Source organism: Meles meles, chromosome 6, assembly GCF_922984935.1.
Source record: "Meles meles chromosome 6, mMelMel3.1 paternal haplotype, whole genome shotgun sequence".
NCBI lineage: Eukaryota > Metazoa > Chordata > Mammalia > Carnivora > Mustelidae > Meles > Meles meles.
Window position 1 is genome coordinate 135,824,135 of NC_060071.1, and position 22,030 is coordinate 135,846,164.

Genomic DNA, 22,030 nt, shown 5'->3' on the forward strand with positions numbered 1-22,030 from the left:
AGATGGGAGCGGATGAGCAAAACCGAAGGAGCCGTCAGTGTGAGTACAGTCAGGCGTTATCCTCCTTACTTCCCAGGACGCTGGAATCTTTCTGGATGAGGGGACTGGTCTTACCACGGGATGACAGATCAAGCACCCATGACATTGACTGACCATTTTCACCTTCCCATCAGCTCTCTCCCTCAAAACATTGAAGTGAGCCAGTAAAAACAAAGTAAGGTCCTCAAAGAATATACAATGGAAAATGAGTAGTAATCTGATAGTCTTGGGGAAGAACAGGACTGGAGCCCCAGAAAGGCCAACTACACCTTTACTACGGCAGAAAGATCAAAGCTGGGTACTGTGAAACTGCCTTATGATGTTTCCCCCACGAGACTGAGGTCTGGACATTTATATGGAAGAAAACATGGAACAGGCGCAATGTTACTTTATGCGTCTTCATCTGGGACTTTGAAAAAACTAAACTGATCTATGTGTGGGGACTAATAATTAGCGTGTGTGGTTAGACCGAGTCCTCTCCAGGGCCTGCTTTGGACATGGCTGGGCCACCGGCAGTCCTACTGGGCCTTTGCTTCCCCCACAAATTAAATATGCTACAGGGGTGGCACCGAGGGGTAACCTGGGGGTCTCTAGCCCCCTCCACCTCCCTATAATATCCATTAGAGTCTTCTCTGTTATTTGATATGGATGTTTTTCAGCTGTATATAGAATGCCATGTAAACAGAGCTTCAAGCCCTCCCTTCTAGCCACATTGCCCCCCCCCCCCCATCTCTACACAGTCATTGCTCTGGAAGTAACTGGAGAGAGAGGCCATACATTGGCTCATTTATGGAGATGTTGGCCTGCCTCTTCCTACCCTGTTGCGTGGAGCTAACCACTGGCTCTTAAAGACAGACAAGAGACCAGCCTAAGACAGTTTGAATTTAGCTTTCTTACCGCTTGCTACTCAAAGAGGCCTGATTAATGCACCCAGCCCTGACCAGTGGCTTGACTGAGAGAGTGTCATATATCCTAAGTGGGTCTGAGGAGGTTAGGGATTTTGAGGATCTCCTGGGAAGAGAAACTGCCAGAAGCTTGACCTGAAACTGCCAGAGGGGGACCACTGAGAGTGAAGCTAATGCAAAGAAGAGTATAGGATAGTCAAGCAAGGGAGGGAAAGGCATCAAGCTCAGAGGGCATTGCCAGCCATGGCTGATGTCATCCTTCCCTCTGGAGTTTTTAGCTATAAGAATCAGTAAATTATATCCCACCTAAGACAGTTTGAATTTAGATTTCCTATTACGACAGTCCTTAGCTTAATGATGGTTCAATAGATGATTTTCCAGTGTTAAAATAAGGCAAAATCCGTATGCATTCATCAAAAACCATAGTTTGAATTTCGATCTTTTTCGGGCCAGTGATATGTACTCGATCCTGTCTCCTGAAACCGGGCAGTAACTGCCAGCCGCAACGCCAGGTCAGCCACGCAATCACGAGGGTAAACAACCAGTACACTGACCACCGTTCTATACCTATACCACCATTCTGCTTTTCACTCTCCGTGCGCAGTGCTCAACAAACTACATGAGCCATCCAATACTTTAGTATTAAATAGGCTTTGTGTTAGATAATTTGCCCAACTGTAGGCTGATGTAAGTGTTTGAGCATGTTTAAGGTAGACTAGGCCCTGCTGTTCGCAGGTTGGGTGTATTAAATGCATTTTTGGCTTTAGATATTGTCAACTTATGATGGGCATATTGGTATGTAAGTCAAGGAAGGACCCCACTCTAAGTCAGGAAGACCTGCGGTGCGACTAAGGAAGTCTCAACTAACACACTGGGTTTTGTATCTCTACCTTATTCAGACGATTGCATTTGAAAGCTTCATGGACATCCATGACTCCCAAGCTCTTCGCAGACAGGAAAAAAGTGAAATGGCAAAGTGAAACAACGAATTCCCCAGATCTCTTTCTCCAATACTAAGGAAGAAAGTGACAGGTATGAGTAACCAACCAATCCACTAGTCTTTGTACTAGTATTTGTTGGTCCTATATCATGGCCTGTGAGGTGCGCAAAGTTTAAGACCGGATTCCTCATTTGTCCCCACCTCCGATCTCATTAGGAGCAAGATCTTGAACGCTAACGACCACCAGTACCCGCAGTCACAGAGAGCTGGTGTGTACACAGACTGTAAGCGCGGTTGAGTTCCGATAGGACTCTTGCGCCCTGGAAAAGGCATTCATCAGCTGTTCCAATCAAACCCTGTAGGCCCCAGATTGTGAACTGGCAGGCTGGATTTGGTTTTGCTGTCTCAACCTTACTTTTTTTTTTTTTTAACATATCAAAGACGTCACACAAAAATCTAGATTTCTAACTTCTCTTGAAAAAGATGAGTCAGACAACATTTAATAGCCAGAATGACATAGGTTATGCTGCAGGACGCAACAGCCTCCAAAACTCAGCAGCTCGAACAAGAAAGGCTTAATTTTTTACGCACCCGAGACAACCGTGGGTTCAGGTGATTGTCCAGGGAGGAAGTTCCACAGGCGATGGCTCAGTATTGTACCGCCACATTGGCGAGTGCATGCGTGGCCACGATGGCAGGGAAAGAGAGAGAGAGGTTGGAGAGGGCCAGGCACCAGCTGTTAAAGGTTTCCTCCTGGAGCGAAATATGTCACTCTAGGTTACATTAGCCAAAACAAGTCACATGATCACTTTTAATCTCAAAGAGATAAGGAAGCTCCGTCATCCCAGGTACCATGGAGGAGAAGGGAATCATGTATCAGTGAATAATTAATATCTGCCGCGACACCTACTCCTTAATGGCAGCAGCGGGTTGCATCCCCCTAGAAGATGCCCCCTTGAGACGGGACTTAGAAATCTCAGTTTGACCCAGTCTCCACCCAGCCGGCCAGGTCATTTACAAGACCTGCTGAGCCCCTGGGGGCATTTGATTTCCCAGTTCCTGGTATAAACAAAGCCAATTTCAATATTAATTTTTCTGTGTTCCTGGTGATTCATGGAATTATCACAAATTTTCTAAAAACCAGGTTTTTTTTTATTTGCTAATTTTAAAGAAAATGACATAAAGAATTCTTTGGTGAAGGGCAGAATGGTATTAGGAAATCAAACAAGAAGTTGAGACTCGCTGTTATATATTCTGCAAATTACAGAGACCTGTTCATGATGGTTTCTTCCTCCTGCTCTTCCCTTGCTCAAGCAAACACCTACAAGAAGGGACCAGGAGAAATGAAGGTCCTGTTCTCTTTCTTCAGGTGTGAGAAGAAATTACAGGATAGTGATTTGGGGGAGTGGTTTGGCTTAAAGTTTTAAAAGATATAGATATCTGATATGTTAAAAATATATATATGATATATGATAAAATATAATAAGATATACATTCATATATTAACATTGTTAAGATATATTATCATATATAACATATCATATACATGATAAAATATATCATATTAAAATATATGATATATATATTTTTTCAAGGTTGAAGTATTTGAGAAGAAAATTTATGAGTTGAGAATGAGAAGGCTTTTCTTCCAATACCCACCAATGAGAATTTTATAAAACAACAGGTATGTCTAAAGGTTTGGTTTTTTTTTTTTTTAAGATTTTATTTGAGAGAGAGAGTGTACAAGCATGAGCAGAGTGAGGGGCAGTGGGACAAACAGACTCCCAACATAAGGCTCAATCCTAAGACCCTGAAATCATGATGTGAGCTGAAGTCAGATGCTTAACTGACTGAGCCACCCAGGTTCTCCTGTCTAAAGGCTTAATAATACATTGGTACCCACAGCAATGCAGTCATTTCAATACTTTCTCTTTAATCTAACACAATAAGTCTTTGGAAGGTGAAGAAATAGTAAATTCTCTGGTTAAAATTCTGGCCCAGGCGGAAGTAGGAAGAAGAGTGTAGTGGATGTATGTCGTTCTCTTCAGCATTCCTTTTTTTTTTTTTTTTTTTGGAGAACCACTACTCTCCCTCTCTCTGTGGCCCTGAAGGAATCTCTGTCCTGGTGCCCTTTTATCCCCCCACAAAATGTGGGTGTGTGACCAGAGGTAGCCAATTAGAGTCGTCTATTTTCAAAGCTATGATGATTGACTCAGGGGTGGGGACATGACCCAAACAGGGCCAATCAGAGTCTTCCCTGAGATTTGATATGTGAATGTTAAAGAAGAGGGGTACTCCCTTCCTTTAAAACACTAATGCGAGAATGTAGTTTGTGTCTTTCGGTGGCCATTTTTCTTGTCATGTGACAAGAAACTGAGAATAGAATCAACACACAGAAAAGAGAGCCAACCCCCCCCCAAAAAAACAAAAAGAGAAAAGTAAAGAGAAGAGAGCCAACACATACAAAGAGAAGAACAGCTGTGATGTCATCTTTTGAGTCCCTGAACCTAACATGCCACAAGAACATGCTGAATTAGTCTTTAGAATTCACAGTGATGGCGTCAATACCTCCCCTTTCTCTTGCTTGTGAAGATAATTTAAGTTGGATTTTCTGACACTTGCCACCAAAAAAACCCTGAAGAATACATGAATAAAATGGCCCAAAGTCAAGCTTATAAAGGACAGCTGAACTGACATGGGGGAATTTTATCTGCTTACTATTCCTGCCTCATCCATCAAATGCCACTCAACCATCTTAGACTAAACACAGAACTGCACCAAGCTGCCTTCTTAGAGCTCTGGGTTCAGTTAGTCCTTTAAATAATTTAGTCAGACAACCTTGTTTGAATGTTTGCTATGAGCCACACACCATTTGCCATTCTATTTGAGGAGGCAAAGCAAAAAGAAGGTAATTGTCCCTGTCTAAAAAGGATGACAGATTAGGGGCCCAGGAAGATGAATGATATTCATAAAAAATGGGGGGAATGAGGACCTGAGTGATCTAGAGGAAATGTGATACATTCTGCATCCAGAATATTGTCTTTTGAAATTGTCCTGAAAACACCCGGGGAGAAGATAAAAGACCCATGTTGGGGATGGCATTGTCTAAGTCTTTCATACACAGGTGTTCTCTGAAATTAACACCTGGACTGTTAGGTAGCATCACCAAACTCCTTAGGACCAAAGACGCTTTTTAGAAAGATTAAATTTCAAATAATAGGTGATTAATAAATTTTGAGTTAATGAATAAGCAGAAGCTGGCCTATGATTCAGTCTTAGGAGACGCTAATAGTGAGCAAACTGGAGAAATAAAAGGAAGCAGAGAACTTAGCAGACAAAGGGTGCTGCAGAAGGGAGAAGAAAGGAAGGCACAGACACAGAATCACAAAACCTCAAAGTTCCTCAAATCCCCTCTCTCCCTCAGTGACAGGAGTGGACTTCCCACTGCCCGGGAAGCCAAAATGGGTTGTCAGTATGGTCAAATATAACAGAAAATCAGATTTGAGATAATCAGTTGCATTTTTTTTAAAGATTTTATTTATTTACTTGACAGAGAGAGATCACAAGTAGGCAGAGAGGCAGGCAGAGAGAGTGAGAGGGAAGCAGGCTCCCTTCAGAGCAGAGAGCCAGACGTGGGACTCGATCCCAGGACCCTGAGATCATGACCTGAGCCGAAGGCAGCGGCTTAAACCACTGAGCCACTCAGGCGCCCCAGTCAGTTGCATTTGTTCAGACCAGAAAGGTACATTATAACCTTAAGGGTGTGTATCCAAGAAGCCTCAAGCCATTCTTAAAAGAAGGAGTTTAGCCTGAAAATGTAGACATTCTGCTACAAAGACGTTTCCACCTAGCCCCCACATTAATACTGCTTCTAGAGGGACTGATGACCCTTCTCCATTCTTTCCTTCCTTCTCAATCCCCGCCTGCTTTACAGGGATTACTATGGATTGGTCGGATTCCTTGATAAAATATTTGGATCTCAGTTCCATCATCTGTTAAATGGGGATAATCATGGTGCCTACATTAGAGAGTTGATGTAAGGATTAAATGTGATACTTACAAAGCACTATATCAATGCCTTTCATATGCTGAGAGTTCAATAAATGTGGCTATATTCCTCATCACCATCACCATCAACATCACTTAGCCAACCCAAGCCCTACCTCTATGGAGTCTTCTTAGATCTGTCAAACCCACAGTGATCGCCCCCCTTCTAAACTTAAGCAGCACTCCCCTGCCCAGCTAACATTAACCATGTGCTATTTTAGCAGACAGCTTCTCCTTTGCTGTCCTGCCCACTGCTCCCTGCAGTGTATTCAAAAAACTTCTATCTTGGGATGCCTGGGTGGCTCAGTGGGTTAAGCCTCTGCCCTCAGATCAGGTCATGATCTCAGAGTCCTGGGATGGAGCGCTAACCCACCCCCTGCATCCGGCTCTCTGCTCAGCAGGGAGCCTGCTTCCCCCCTCTTTCTGCCATCTCTCTGCCTACTTAGGATCTATCTCTCTGTCAAATAAATAAATAAAATCTTAAAAAAAATTCTATCCCTTAAAAAAATCCTATGTTATTTTAAATTATTCTATTTCATACATATATTGCATTCCAATGGGCTTGAAGTTCCCTTATAGGTAGCGACAACACCTTATATTTTTGTTTTTAAAACTCCAATAGCGCCTATCACATACTGAGCTCACCGCTTGGCAGTCCAATAAATGAGAAGCAGGGGCTAGGAAATAGCAAATAACTTTTTTGTATCTCCAATAATGCTGAAAGCAGTCTGGGCCCTTGGCACTTAAAAATTCACCAAACAGGTGCTGGGCACACTGGTAGGGTATTAAACGAGAAAGGGACCGTATTTTATAGGTGAGGAAATTGAGGCCCACATTGATGACACAGATCTAGCCGAACAAAAGTTTTGATGGGAATAATTCTCAGGACGCTTTTTATGCTATGTGTTTTAAAACAACCACCAATAAAAAGTTATTTCAGCAAATGTTTATTCAAAGGGAAAAAAAGTCCCCTAGGTTTTCTGTGGGAGGTGGCGTTTCCTCTTACACTCAACAATTTGGTGGTGTGGTAGGGAGAGGTGTGGGAAGGAGCCAAGGGGGCCCAGTGACTGGGCTGTTGTATGGCTGGCTGGGGGGAGGGGGGGGCGGGCAGGGGTGGGATTTGCACTTCTAGGAAAGTTCTCCCAACTCCAGGTAGTCCAGGCCAGGTTTTGACGCCTGTTTTCCTAAGTGTGGCCCTAAGTTGGCCCAAAGAGCCCCACTCACCCAGCAACCTACCTGGGCTGGGAGAGTCCCCAGGCCAGACTCTAGGAAACTCACCCCGGGACCAAAAAATTTCCCACACCAGGAACCGAGGGGGAATCTGCTATCCTTGGGTAACTGAGGATAAGACAGTTAAAATTAGAGCTCACTTCTGTATCTGGAGAAATCTCTGGGCTGGCCTCAGGACAAGGCTCTGAGGGAGGCCTCCCCTTGCGGAGGGAGGCCTCTGGACAAGGGCTTCTTTGGTAGCCCTGGCCAGGCTCACAGGCTCCCTTTCAGGTTTTATGCCCATGTTTCCCTACCCTGGCCTCCACCAGTGTTTCTGTATCTCTTAAATACGCCTCCCTAATCCTCTCCTTCCTCTTTTTTAAAGCCTGCCTTTCCTTTCAAATACTTCCTCAAATGCCAACTTGCTGTTTTCGTGCCCTCCCCTCCAAGAGCCTTCCCCAAGAGCTCTGGCTCAAAGTACCCTTCAGACCACAGGGCCAGACTTTCACTCACTCATTCATTCATTCAACAAATACTGGATTTTCTCTCTGTGCAGGGCTGTAGCAATACCATGAACAAGACTGGCCCAACTCCTTGGTGAATGAATAATTAGCTAATTAAATGATTGCAAGTGTGCAAAGGAGAATTAAGGGCTGTTATGAGACAGATAGAGAAACCATCAGAATCAACCTTCAACCTGTCAGAAACTCTTATGCAAATCATCTTGGTGCCCCAGGCCTAGTCTACTCACTGGCACAGGGGTGAATGTCCTTTAAAAAGCCTTTCTGGTGGGGTACCCAGGTGGCTCAATTGGTTAACTGTCCAGCTCTTGATTTCAGCTCACGTCCTGATCTTAGGATCCACACCAAGCTGGGTATGGAACCTACTAAAAAAGGGAGGGGGCCCTTTTTGGAGGCTTTTTTTTTTTTTTTTTTAAGATTTTATTTATTTGACAGAGCACAAGGAGGGGGAGCAACAGACAGAGACAGAGGAAGAAACAGGCTCCCCAAGGAGCAGGGAACCCAACGCAGGGCTCCATCCCAGGACCCTGGGATCATGACCTAAGCCAAAGGCAGTTGCTTAACCAGCTGAGCCACCCAGGTGCCCCTGGAGACTTGCTCCTTCTTCCCATGGGTCAAAGACTCAGTGCTCCAGGGGATCTCCTCAGACTCCATTGCCCAAGCTTAACACTCTCTCTAACTTGTACACTATCTTGGTGTCTCAGGTTGTCCTCCATGGCCTTAGGTGTGGTTTTCAGCTAGTTACCTGGTCTTTTAAGGTTAATGCATCATGCAAGGCGATAAAGCCTAGTGGTAAAGAGTGTAGACTCCAGAACCAGACTGCCCCTATTTGCATCCTGTCTTCGAAGCACACTAACTCTGTGGCCTTGGGCAACTTACTTAACCTCTCTGTGCTCAGTTTTGTCATTATTAAAATGGGGTGAGTGTGATAATATCCAATTCAGATAGGTATTATAAAGATTTAAATATACAAAGAGTTACTGCCTGGAAATCTCTTGGAACAGTGCTTGAAACAAGTAAGGGCTCAGGAAGGGAGATTTTTTTTTTTTTTAATGTATCTTATTTTATTTTAAGTAGGCTCCACACCCACCATGGGGCTCAAACTCACAACCCCAAGATCAAGAGTCTCATCCTCCACCGAGATGCCCCAGGAAGGGAGCTTTTGAAAGCTAGAGTTTGGATCCGTTGATCTCAAAGTCCTAATACCAGGAGCGACTCCAGCTGTTCATTGTTTGAACAAGGAGAAGGGAGCCCAGAGAGCTGGTTTTGAGAAGGGCTCTCCTATCCCTCTAGGTTCTTATGTGGGGCTGGGCAAAGATCATTTCTATACTTCAATTCCATTTTTTATGGCAGAGGGAAACATTCATCGAATCATGGAGTTTGGAGTGAAATTGACCTTAGAGAGTCCATATTATAAACCCCTTATTTCCCATCTAAGGAAATTGAGACCCAGACATGTCATGTGACATGGGCAGCAGAGGCTAGATTCGAATCCCAGCTCCAAGACTTAGTCTCTTCTCTGAGGTTCGTTATACTCTTAGGAATTCCCACTAAGTAGGGTCACTGTGAGGGTTAATGAGGCCGCCTATAATGTGTCTAACCCACAGTCTGAGGATGGTTGGGTGTGTACTCATAAGGGCATTTCCCAGTGTCGCATGACTTGTTGGTAATTCCTTCCTTACCTTCTTTATTGGGTTGACAAAGGAATAAAGTGAACCAATGGAAGACTCGCTCTGAAAATAGAAATTCTGGGCAATCATTCTGTGCTGTTACTATTACCCATCAGTGAAGATCACTAAACCCATTTGGGAAGCTGGCCAGGGTACTACGAATGAAGCAGTTGCTGTCCATGTGTAAAAACCTAGTTTCTGATTATCGGAGGTTTCTTATTTGGGACAGGGCCACTCAAAGAAAGGGTTTTTCCAAGCCACAGTGCTTAGTAATCATGGTCTCACAGAGAATGCTCACTTCTAGAGGGCGTCGCTGCCTGTCACCTTGCCTCCCGCTGCTATTGAAGCGTCAGAATGAACTGCCTGTTTGGTCGGGGGCTTGGCTCTCGGGCTTGTCTGAGAGTAACGGGAGGGCCTGAGTCCACAAGTCTCCCCTTGGGCCAGCCACTCAGGTATGTCGAGGCTGGACAGCTGCACCCTGAGACTCCCTGCCTCTGGCCCTGGGTGCAACTGCTGCCGAGGGCCACCAAACCGTAGACCCAGCCTTGGGAGCCATCCAGAGATGAGCCGAGGCCCACGGGCCCAGACTCAGAGGAAGTCAGCCAGGTGCTCTGCAAAAGAGGATGACAGAAAGTAGGAATCAAAATAAAGCAAGTCCAGTGGAAATAGAGAGTTCTGCCCATCAGAGAAAGAAGACGGTTTCTTTTCCCTCTTAGACCTCCTCTCACATCACACTGGCCGAACTGAGTCACGTGCCCACCTCTAGAGGAGTCTCTGGCCAGGGCACCAGGATGATGGTGATTGGCTCAGTCATTTGGAGGAGGCATAGGCCCCTGAACAAAATAAACTGGGGCTCTGCCCCTGCCAGGGGAGAGGGAAGGGAGCTCTTAGAAGTGCAACCAGTGATGCCTACTCCTGCGACCAGTTCACATCATCGGGCAAAGGGAGAAAGTGTTAAAACTTAAAGGATCGAGGGGCGCCTGGTTAGCTCAGTTGGTTAAGCATCTGCCTTCGGCTCAGGTCATGATCCCAGGGTCCTGGGATGGAGCCCCGCATCGGGCTCCCTGCTCGGCGGGGCACCTGCTTCTGTCTCTCCCTCTGCTGCTCCCCCTGCTGTGCTCTCTCACTCTCTCTCTCTCTGTCAAATAAATAAATAACATCTTTTAAAAAAGAAAAAACTTAAAAGATTGAGTATGGCTTTGAAGCGAAAGAGCTGGGTCCAAATTAAGTCATTTAGCAACTGACAAAGCTTGAGTGGGGCTCAGCCTTTGAGAACCTCAGATACGTCTAACAAGGCTGCTGTGAAGTTCAAATGGGGTAGCTTAGTGTTCATGTGAGCTCGGTAGACTTTCACGTCCAGCGCTATAGGATGTCTTCCTTCACAGAGATCATGATCAGTGAAAGTGGGTGACGTGAATAAGTCTTCTCAGGAGGGGAACATGTAGTTGCCTATTGGGGGCACTCACTCACTTTACAGACTGTGACCACTTGACCCTTTTGGGCCAAGGTCAACTACAGTGCCTACATTTCTTAATTACGTTAACAACTGGCTCATTCTTTATCTATAAGCAATACGTATTATTTAAGATGCTTAGGGACTAAAAAGAATCTGTCCTTTAAAAAAAAAAATCCTAGGGTGACTGGGTGGCTCAGTTGGTTAAGCATCTGCCTTCGGCTCAGGTCATGATTCCAGAGTCCTGGGATCGAGCCCCATATTGGGCTCCCTGCTCAGTGGAGAGCCTGCTTCTCCCTCTCCCTCTGCTCTGCCTACTTGTGCCCTCTATCTCTCTGTCAAATAACTAAAACCTTTAAAAAAAAAAAAATCCCAGGGCAACTCTCTCAGATTCCCTCCCTCTTTGGGAGCTTTGTATTATCACTCAATAAACTTGCTTTGCTGCCCACCAAAAAAAAAAATATATATATATATATATATATGTATATATATATATAAATAAAACAAAAATCCTAAATCAAAATACAAACTACTTGTATTGATGTGTATGTGCACAAATTCCAAACACAATAATCCCATTAGAAGTATTTGGGAGAATGTCCAATAAATATGAAGTGCCCTTTAAGTATGCAACATAACATCCAAGTTCATCACTGGTTGATGAACTCATCTCTCACAGCCCATGGTGGTCAAGGCTGGTTGCTATGGCCAAAAGATAGTAAGATCACCTTGAGCTTGAACACCAACCTCAGTTTAATGAAACACAGAGATTTCTTCTCCAGAGTGACACCAGAAACATAACAATCCTTGGTTGGTGAAGGAAAGAATGGGAACTGGGGAACCTGCCAGGTCACTCGGGCAAATGAGACATAGATACATGACTGTTTTTTCTGCCTGGTTCATTGGCCTGGTCCCATCAAGAGGCATTTCCTCTGGGCCTCAGAACACATGTGGGCTTGGAAGCTCTGATTCTGAAAAAGATCTTCTACCCCAACATAAAGCAGAGAGAAGCTATCCCATCAGGCAACTGATTGTTTATCCTAAGTGCAAGGGTTTGCTATGGTCAAAAGGTAGCTACAACCAATTGTTTGGAATCAGCCCTTTCAAAAGTTCACTTTTTTTTTTCCTTTTTTAAAAGAGGAAGATGTATACTAATTTTGAAAGTTTTTTTTTTTTTTTTTTTAAGATTTATTTAACAGAGAGATCACAAGCAGGCAGGGAGGCAGGCAGAGAGAGAGGGGAAAGCAGACTCCCTGCTGAGCAGAGAGCCCGACATGGGGCTCGATCCCAGGACCCTGAGACCATGACCTGAGCTGAAGGCAGAGGCTTAACCCACTGAGCCACCCAGGCGCCCCTCAAAAGTTCACTTTTTTAACAGTGGCTAATGTTGACCGAGCACTTACCAAATGCCAAGCACTGGGCTAAATGCTTTAGATTTATTAATTCATTTAATACATGCAAAAACCCATGAAGCAGGCACTATTATTATCCCCATCTCATGGATGAGGAAACCTAGGCACAGAATGTTTAGCTAATTTATTGTTGGTCACAGCTAGTTAGGCAGAGCCAGGCCTCAAACTCAAACAGTTGAACTCCAAAGCCTGTGCTCCTAACCATACACTATTTGGCATTTTATTTGTTTTTGGTTTAGATTTTTTTTTTTTTTGAAGATTTTATTTATTTGACACAGAGAGAGAGATCACAAGTAGGCAGAGAGGCAGGCGGGGGTGGGTGGAGCAGGCTCCCTGCTAAGCAAAGAGCCCAATATGGGGCTCTATCCCATGACCCTAAGATCATGACCTGAGCTGAAGACAGAGGCTTAACCCACTGAGCCACCCAGGTGCCCCAGTTTTGATTTTTTATAGACTTTATTTTTTAGAACACAGCAAAATTGAGGTCTTTAGGTTCACAGCAAAATTGAGAAAAAGGTAAAAAGATTTCCCACTTATAGTTGACCCCTAACAATTTGGGGGTCAGAGGCACTGAAACCCTGTGCAGTTGAAAATCTGTGTATAACTTTGGACTCTCCAAAAACTTAACTACTAATAGCCTACTATTGACTGGAAGGCTTATCGATAACATAAACAGTCGATAACATTAACAACTATTTCATATGATATATGTATTATACACAGTATTCTTACAATAAAAGTTAGAGAAAAGAAAATGTTATTAAGAAAGTCATAAGGAAGAGAAAATATATTGACAGTACCGTACTGTATTTATTGGGGAAAACATCCACGTATAGGGACTCCTGCATGGCTCTGTCAGTTGGGCATCTGCCTTCGGCTTGAGTCATGATCCCAGGGTCCTGCTCAGTGGGAGCCTGCTTCTCCTGCTCCATGCCACTCCCTCTGCTTGAACTCTCTCTCTGTCAAATAAATGAATAAAATCTTGAAAGAGAGAAAGAAAGAAAGAAAGAGAGAGGGAGGGAGAGAGAGGAAGGAAGAGAAGAGAAGAGAAAAGAAGAAAAAAAACCCATGTACAAGTGGACCCATGTAGTTTCAACATGGGTTGCTCAAGGTCAACTACACTCTCTGCCCCCACCCTGACAGTCTCCCCCATTACCAACACCCCTACCAGAGAGGAACATGTATTACATTGATGAACCTATAGTGATACATCATTATCATGCAAAGTCCATAGTTTACATGAAGGTTTACTCTTGGCGTTGTATATTCTATGAATTCGGACAAATGAATGACATATAACCACCAATAGTATCATCCAGAGTAGTTTCACTGCCCTCAAAATTCCCAGTGTTCCACTTATTCAACCTTCTTCTCTGCTCACTCCTGGCAACCAAAGATCCTTTTACTGCCTTCCAAATTTTGACTTTTCGGAATATCATATAGTTGGAATCATATAGTATATAGCCTTCTCAGATTGGTTTCTTTCACTTAGCGAAATTCATTTAAATTTCCTCCAGTGTCATGGTTTGTTAGCTCTTCTTTTTAACACTGAATAATATTCCGTTGTCTGGATATTCCACAATTTATCTATTCACCTATGGAAGGACATCTTGGTTGCATCCAAGTTTTGGAACAAAACTGCTATAAACATTTCTCATGCAGGCTTTTGTGTGGACATCATTTTCCAACCCATTTGGGCAAATGCCAAGGACTACAGTTGCTGGGTTGTGTGGTGAGACTATGTTTCCTTTTGCAAGAAACAAACTGTCTTCCAAAGTGGAGGTACCATTTTTGCATTCCCATCGGCTTCGAGTGAGTGCTCCTTTTGCTCCATGTCCTGCATGACACCTGCATTTGGTGTCATCGGTGTTTTGGATTTTGGCCTAATAGGTGTGTAGTGGTATCTTATTGTTTTTTTTTAATCTGCAATCTGTACTCATCTGTGATGTGGAACATCTTTTCATATGCTTATTTACCATCTGTGTATCTTCCTTGGTGAGGTGCCTATTCATGTCTTTTGCCCATTTTTAATTGAGTTGATATTTCCTTTGTGTTGAGTTTCAGAATACAGCGTTTTTAGGGACTCACTTAAGGATTCATAGAATTTCAGGGATTGAAGGACTTCAAAAATCATCCAATCCATCCCCCTCCTTTTCTAGATGTAAACATGACAGCCCAGAGAAGCTCAAATGGAGCAAAACCAGAAACAGAACCCAGGGGCTCAGTGTTCTTCACAGTGCCTGCTGTCAGGCAGTTTCCTTTGTGATTACTTAGCCCCCTGAAGGACAGGAGTCACACCTGACCGTCTGTCCAGCCTTCCCCTACATGGTGCTTGGCACACATTCAGTGGATGTTTATAGGAGGAAGGAAGGAATGACTTTCCTTTGGTATCCATGCACCCTTTCCAAAAGGAAGACCTCTGCTCTAATCTGGGAGAGAAGGAGAGAAGAGAATTAGCATTCTAGATCTTCCATGAGCCATGGTGGGGGCAGAGGCCAGGTCAGAGTGTAATCCTAAACTTGGCTGTGTGTCAGCCTCACCTAGAGATTGTTAACAATGGGATGCCTGAGCCTCCCTCCCAGAGATGCTGATTCCATACCTTATTCTTGATTAGTGTTGACTATGTACCAGATCCTGAGCTAAGCCTTTTATGTGAATTATACTATATTATCCTTCTTTCTACAATTGTCTCATGTGGGCCCAATTACCATCCTCACTCGGCAAATGAGGAAACTGTTTCAGAAAGATTAAGGAGCTCACTGAGGGTCACAGAGCTAGCATGTGCTTGAGCTGCCCTGCAAATAAAAACAATCTAACTGCTTCCAGAATTGCTGGCCTGCCTCTCTGTCTTGCACACGTGTGTGCACGTGCAAACTCTGTGTTTGGAGGCCCTGAAAGCTACAGGGCAGGGACACGGGGCCCCAGCGGGCTGCCATGAGAAAAGTCTTCACAAGGGTGGACCTTGAAGGCAAGCCTTAGGGGGCCCTAAGAGGTACACACGAGACCCAGAATTCCAACACCAGCACCATCAAAAAACTGAGATCATAGATACCCAGATCCTCATTCTAATTTGCACACTATCCAGAGAGGGCCCTCACTCTTCTATTGTTCTATACTTTAAATGCATTTTTTTTATTGGAGTGTAGCATACAAACATAGAAGGTCACAGATGGTAAGTGTACAACTTGATGAATGTTCACGGGGGGACACGCCTAGTAATCTGCTCCATTTTTAGGTAACAGCAGCTTTAGGCATCTCCGTTATCTTAGGGGGTTTCATTGAAGAATTCAAAGCAAACCTTTTTAAAAAAGATTTATTTATTTATTTTAGAGAGAGAGTACAAGCACATGAGCACGGGGAGGGGCAGGGGGAGAGAGAGAAAGAATCTCAAGCAGATTCCACACTGAGCACCGAGCTCGATCTCCCAACTCTGAGATCGTGACCTGAGCCCAAGTCAAGAGTCAGATGCTTAACTGACTGGGCCACCCAGGCACCCCAAAGCAAACTTCTTCTAATTGAATTTCATATCACAGATAAATGTCCTTTTACCAAAGGGATATTTACAAAATCAAAAAGAGAGAGAGAAAAAGAAACAAAGAAACAAGGAAAAGCAACGAAGCATTACAAATCTAAAAAGACTGTAAATCACTGTGTTGCTATTTTAAACCAAATTTGAACTTCTGAGGAGGCAAGTTGATATTTATTCCAGATAATTAAATCCTGGGAGGGGTGCCTCTTACACATTCTCTCCACAGGGCATGCAATGCAGAATGGCAGCGAAAGGGAAGGCCCCACTAACCTGGGTCGCCTTTGTATTTCCTGGGGTTCTGTTCATCCACCTCCTCACATACACACCTGGTCTCTCTCCGGGCTGCTCACAGGACTCAGGCTGAGAGAGTGTGCTAGCGGTTCCAACACAGGCTCCACAGTCAGACAACCTGGGCTCAATTCCAGGTCCCTACCGCCGCCTGGCTCCATGACCCCTGGCAAGCCACTCAGCCTCCCCTAGCAGGGAGCGTCAGTGCCTTCCTCTGCAGCCGGCTCCCCTCTGTATGCTCTGCTGCAGTAGTGAGGGTAAATGAGGCGTGTGAGTGCTTAGCACAACGGCCGGCATGTGGATAAACTATTGTTTAGTCCTTATGAAGAGAACCTGTATCCTATTTCCCGGAAAATACGCAGGGAAAGAGAGCGTTCAGCATGGATCTAGTACCTAAGCAGGGAGGCCGGGCGCCAGCAAAAGGGAGTCCCAGAAGCATTCCTCCTCCAATCAGGGGACCTTTGTCGCCTGCCTTCAAGCCCAGACTCAGAGTGTGGAGGGGCAGTTATATTCCTGCTGGTCCTCAAAGGGACTTCCGTGCCAAGCCAAAAATACAAATACTGGTTCTTACAGTTGAGTTCTGGAAGCCCAAGGTGTCAAAGCCAGAAATGCAGTGGTCCCTTTATCTAGAGGGTCTCTCGGTCCAGACTAAATCAACGCTGTCAGCTAGGAAGTTATCTTGCCTTCAGAAACAACCACACCATCTGAGATTGGCTCAAGCAGAGGTTGCCATAACAACCCACAGGGCTAGGTCAGCCTGTAGGGTTGAGCCCCTCCCCCCCAACACACAAGCGCACACACCGCATTCTCAGACCCACCTCGGAAGGACCTGGCTCTCAGCTGCAGCAACTGGGTCCCAAGGTCAGGAAAGTCCAAGTGGTCCAGCTGCTGCCTGTCCACGGAGCCCTCCAGGCTCCCTTCCGAAGCCTTATTAGACTGTACTTGACCTGGATGAAGGTGCTCTCAGAATCAATGACCAGCTTTAAGGCCCTAGGAATCAGGTAGAGAGCTAACCCTAGCTCATCAAGGCCCCAGGGGATAGCGGCCCAGGGCCAATTAAACACTTTGATTCTCCTCTCCTCTCCCTCTCCTCCCTGCCCCCAGACCTCACTTGGGACCACCCCCCACCCCGGCCAGGACTGGTCCATTAAACTGCAGAGTGTGTCTGGCAGTGACAGTGAAGTGACAGTGGCCAGTGCTCATGGTGGTGATGTGTGACCATCCAACCCACAAAGCCATCGCCGCTGCTCTAACTACACCGAGTTGACCTTAATGAAGCCAGCGTAGCTGCTGGACACAAAGGGTGTTGAGCTAGAGGGACCCTAGTCAACTGGGGAGAGATCTAGATTTAAGACAAGCCCCCAGGATGCCCACCCCAAGAACAGCTGGCGGACTCTGCTAAAAGCCCACCCCCCTTCTCTTCAGGCAGCCGTGGGATAGAGCAGAGAAAGCCGACCACCCCCCATACCAGCTCTGCCACACTGGCTGCATGCTGGGGGCAAGTCACGCAGGTCTTGAGACTTTGTTGCCTCATCTGGGAGACAGCAGAATAATTCTACCTGGATGGATTGTGAGGTTAAATGTCATATGTAGGTAGCAACTAGGGTTAAAACTTAGGACGTAACAATGCTCAAGAAATGTTAATTTCCTTCTTTGGCAAGCCGAACAGTAGACTTTCTATTCTCTCCTTCCAACACCACTGCTGGCAGCTACTGAGACATAGCTTCTCAGGCATGCTACTAGCTGCAAATAACAGAAAAATCTATGTAACAGTGGACTAAATAGACATTCGCCTTCCTTAAATGAAGAGAAGTCCAGACATTAAGTAGCTGCCAGTTCTGGTTCTGCGGTGCGGCAATGTCTGTACTATTGTCTCTTTGATTCTATTGGCCTTCCTCTCCTGGTTAAAACATGGCCACTGCAGCTCCAAGCATCACAGTGGGGGGAAATGGTGGTGAGTAAGCCAAGCGGGCCAGCCCACAGTGTGCAGCTGCAGCTGTGTGTCTGGTTCAATACAGTGTTTCATGTTTTATATTCAACAAGTAAGTATTGAGCATTTGTTGCACCCTGAGCTGGGTGCTGGGAGGATGGAGGAGGAAAATGAGACTTGGCGCTAAAGCGTCTTTGAGCTGACTTACGTGCGGGGCGGGGGGGGTTGCGGGGCACAAGATCTGGGGGTAAGGGATAAAGAGGACTTCCTGCACAGATGTTGCCAATGGCCAGGAGTAAGCTGGGTGTTTGGAATGGAGAGACACGAACAGGTTGTCTGTATGGCGTTCTAGGCAGAGGGATCAGCACATGCAAAGTCCTACCAGCAAGAGAGCTCATCACGGGCATTCGGGGAACGATTGACAGAAGTATCCCAAGACCATCAATGTTTATTCAAACAAGAAAGATCAAAAGCAGGGCCCACAGATGTGAAGGGACTAGATCTGGCTACAGGGTCATTAAACCATGGTCGGCCAGTCCCTTCCCATGGGGGAGAGAAGCCCTGGTAGCCTCTTTGAACACAGAGGCTGCAGGAAAGGCAGAAAGCGTGGGGAGCTGCCGAGGATAAACTCAGCTATGTCTCTGGTAGTCCTTTGGGAGAGAAGAGATCCAGACCAGGCCAGCTGGGTCCTGCACTCAGGGCAGAGCCCTGTCTTCCTGGAATCAGTGACAGGAGGTCTTAGCACTGTTGTGCCCTCTGCCTGGAACCCTCACACCCATGCCATCCTCAACCATGAGATTTTAATTCTGGCCACAATCCCCCACCCACTGGCCCGAAACATGTCAACTCACGGGCCATCCATGTACCAGGGACCTCTACCTTGTAGCAGTTGCCACCGTTTTGATTTCATGTTATTTGTGTGGATTTTTAAAAAATTAATGGTTGTCTCTCTTAGTAGACTGTGAGGTCTACAAAGGCAGCCACCAAGGCTGGCTTGGCCCACTGCTGTGCGCCTAACACTCCCATTGTGCCTGACCCATAATAGGGGCTCAGTAAATATTCCGAGCCAGACCATGTCAATCTGACAATATTCAACGATTTTTGACCTATAGAATGGCAATTTCATGCTAATATTAATTGAATGAATGCATGCATTCAAGTTTTTCTATGCACTGTTTACTGCAGCATGGAGTTCAGTACTGAGTGTCCACCTGGGGCCTGTTTGAAAGGTGGGTTTTCCTGGAAGTCTAAAAAGCTGGGTATCTGGTCCCTGGTCATGGTCTAGGCTTGAGCAGTGCTTTCATACTTCAGTCTGCATTTGAAGTAGACTCAGTAGCTTTAAGGTGGGCCCAAGAGTCTGCATTTAGAACCAGCTTCCAGCTGATGCCCGTGGGGAGGCTGCCAGAGGGAAGGAAAGAGGCCAAAATGCAGGCTTGGAGCTGGTTGGTGAAGGTCCTCTGTGCCATCTCCAAGGAGCCTCAACTAAGACTCCTCTCACTTTTCTTTTTTAGCCAATGCACAATTCAGAAATTCCCTGGAAAACAGATGGGACTCCAGGTCACTACTTATAATCTCCATTATATGGAAAGAAGAAGCTGAGCCACAATCATGTATAAATGAACTTTCCAGATCGCTGAAACTTAGCCCTCCAGGTGCCCAAACTCTTTTCCTTTTAAGTGTTACCGGTGGAAATGTTTCTAACGTTCTTAAATGCTATCTTGCCATCTTCAACAGAGAAAATTGGACAAAACGTGACTCTTGCTTTTGTTTCTTCCTTCTTTAAAAAAAAATCCTTGGTGGGATATATCATATATATGAGTAAAACATGCATATACAGTGTAAAGAATATAAATCCAGTAGCTACCAGTAGACCCACCACCCAGCTAAGAAAAAGAATATCACTACAGCACAATAATACTACACTATGCTCAGCCCCCTCTTTCCATATCAGAGGTAACCAATTCAGACATTAATCCTGTCCTTGCTTTTCTTTGTTTTACCACATGTCTCTATAGCCCCAAACAGTAGAATTTGTTTCGCCGGTTCTTAAACTTCATATAACTTGAACCTGACTTGTGCATTTTGCTGTGAGTAGCTTCTTCTGTTGAATGTTGTGTTTTTTAGTTTCATGCATGTTGCTGGGTGTGGCTGTAATTGACTGATTTTCTCTCTATATAGAGGATATAGAGAGAGATTATATATAGAGAGAATATATATATATAATATTCCATTGCAGGCCATACCACAGTGCATTTGTTTGTTCTACTATTGGGTGGGTGTCTGAGGGATTTGGAATACTATTTCAGACAGCGCTGCCATGAACTTTCTGGCTCATGTCTTCCATGACCATGGGCAAGGTTTCTTTCTACACATAGATCTTCCTCAACTTACAATGGGGTTATGTGCTGACAAACCCATCATCGTAAGTTGAAAATATCATAAATTAAAAATGCATGTAATACACCTAACTTATCCAACATGATAGCTTAACCTTAGATTTAGTGATTTTTTGAATCGTATACCGAAAGTCAAAAAACTGAACCATTGTTAATGTATCGGTCTTTTATCCTTGAGACTGTGTGGCTTGCTATAGAGCTGTGCTGGCTGCCTCTGCCCAGCGTCAGGAGAGAGTATCGTGCCACAGGCTAGCCCAGGAAAAAAAATCCCAGTTCAAAATTCAAAGTACGATTTCTTTTGTTTTTTTTTTTTTTCAAAGTACGATTTCTACAGAATGCATATGGCTTTCAAACCACCATAAGTCGAACTTCTGTAAGTTGAACTCTTGTAAGTCGGGACCATCTGTATGCAGGAGGGGAACGGCTGGATCAAGAATTCTGCACATGCTGGGTTTGACAAGGTGCTACCAAGCCGGTTTCCTAAGTGGTTACTCTCCCACCAGCAGTGGGGAACCACTCAATGTCCATATCTTCACTGACACCTGATACTGGTCCCCTTTGCAGGCCCCATAGTGCTCTGGGGCTCTTTGGGCTGCAATAACAAAATACTACAGCCTGGGGGGTGTATAAAAGCAGAAACTTACTTCTCACCACTCTGAAGGTCGGAGGTCCAAGGTCAGGGTGCCAGCATGGTCGGGAGCGGGTTCTAATCCGTGTTGCAGACTCATTATAGCCTCGCATGGTGGCAGGTCTAGGAATCTCTCTGGGTGCTCGTCTCATTTTTGAGGGCTCCACCCTCATGACCTAATCACCCCCAAAGACCCCACCTACTAATACCATCACCTCGGGGACTAGGAGTTAGCATATGGATTTGGGGCGACACAGACCACAGCACACACAGCCCCACTCGTGGATGGACAATAACACGGGGCTGGGAGGCTCTGCTGTGCTCTCCTGCCTTTGTTTCTGCCTTTCCCACAAACTAGCAAACATCTCATTCCTATCAGAATGTCAACCTCGGGCAGCCCCCCCCTCCCCCAAGGGGCTTTTTCAAATCCGCTCTGGAGTGGGGAGTCCTTCACCCGAATTTCCTCTGGAGTTGTATCTACACTGAGAATAAAACTAAAGGAGGGTCTAAACAGCTTGCCTCTGGGTAAATGCATAAACTCTGAGAGATGAGTTCTGGGACATTTATTTTGGCTGCCAGTGCTCTTTTATGTTTTGTTTTGAAGGTGGTTGTTTGTTTCTTCATCAGTTTTGGGGTTTTGTTGGTTTTTGCTCCCTTTCTGTTTCCTGTTCCGAATAATTGAAGTTGCTGTATAAATCACTTCTGGATAAGTGAAGTGCTACTGCCCTTGGCATATGCTTCTCATTTAATTTTGGATTAAATTTAATTAAATTCATATTTAATTTCGGTTGCTGGTATCCTCCCAAAATACCGTGGCTTCAACTAGCAGATGGTACAAATCCTTGTGACAAGAGACACCAAATATTCAGAAGAACTTAATGCTGCCCCCATCAGAAGCATCTTTAGAAACAAGTGTGTTGGAAAATTCTGACTTTTAAATGAAACTCATGCCTCATGTCGAGTCTGAGTTAACAGATTACAGACTCATCAGTGAACTCGTTTGATGGCAAAAACCAACATTCTTGGTGAACTCTTACTGCTGAAAAGTATTTTGACAGGGGCT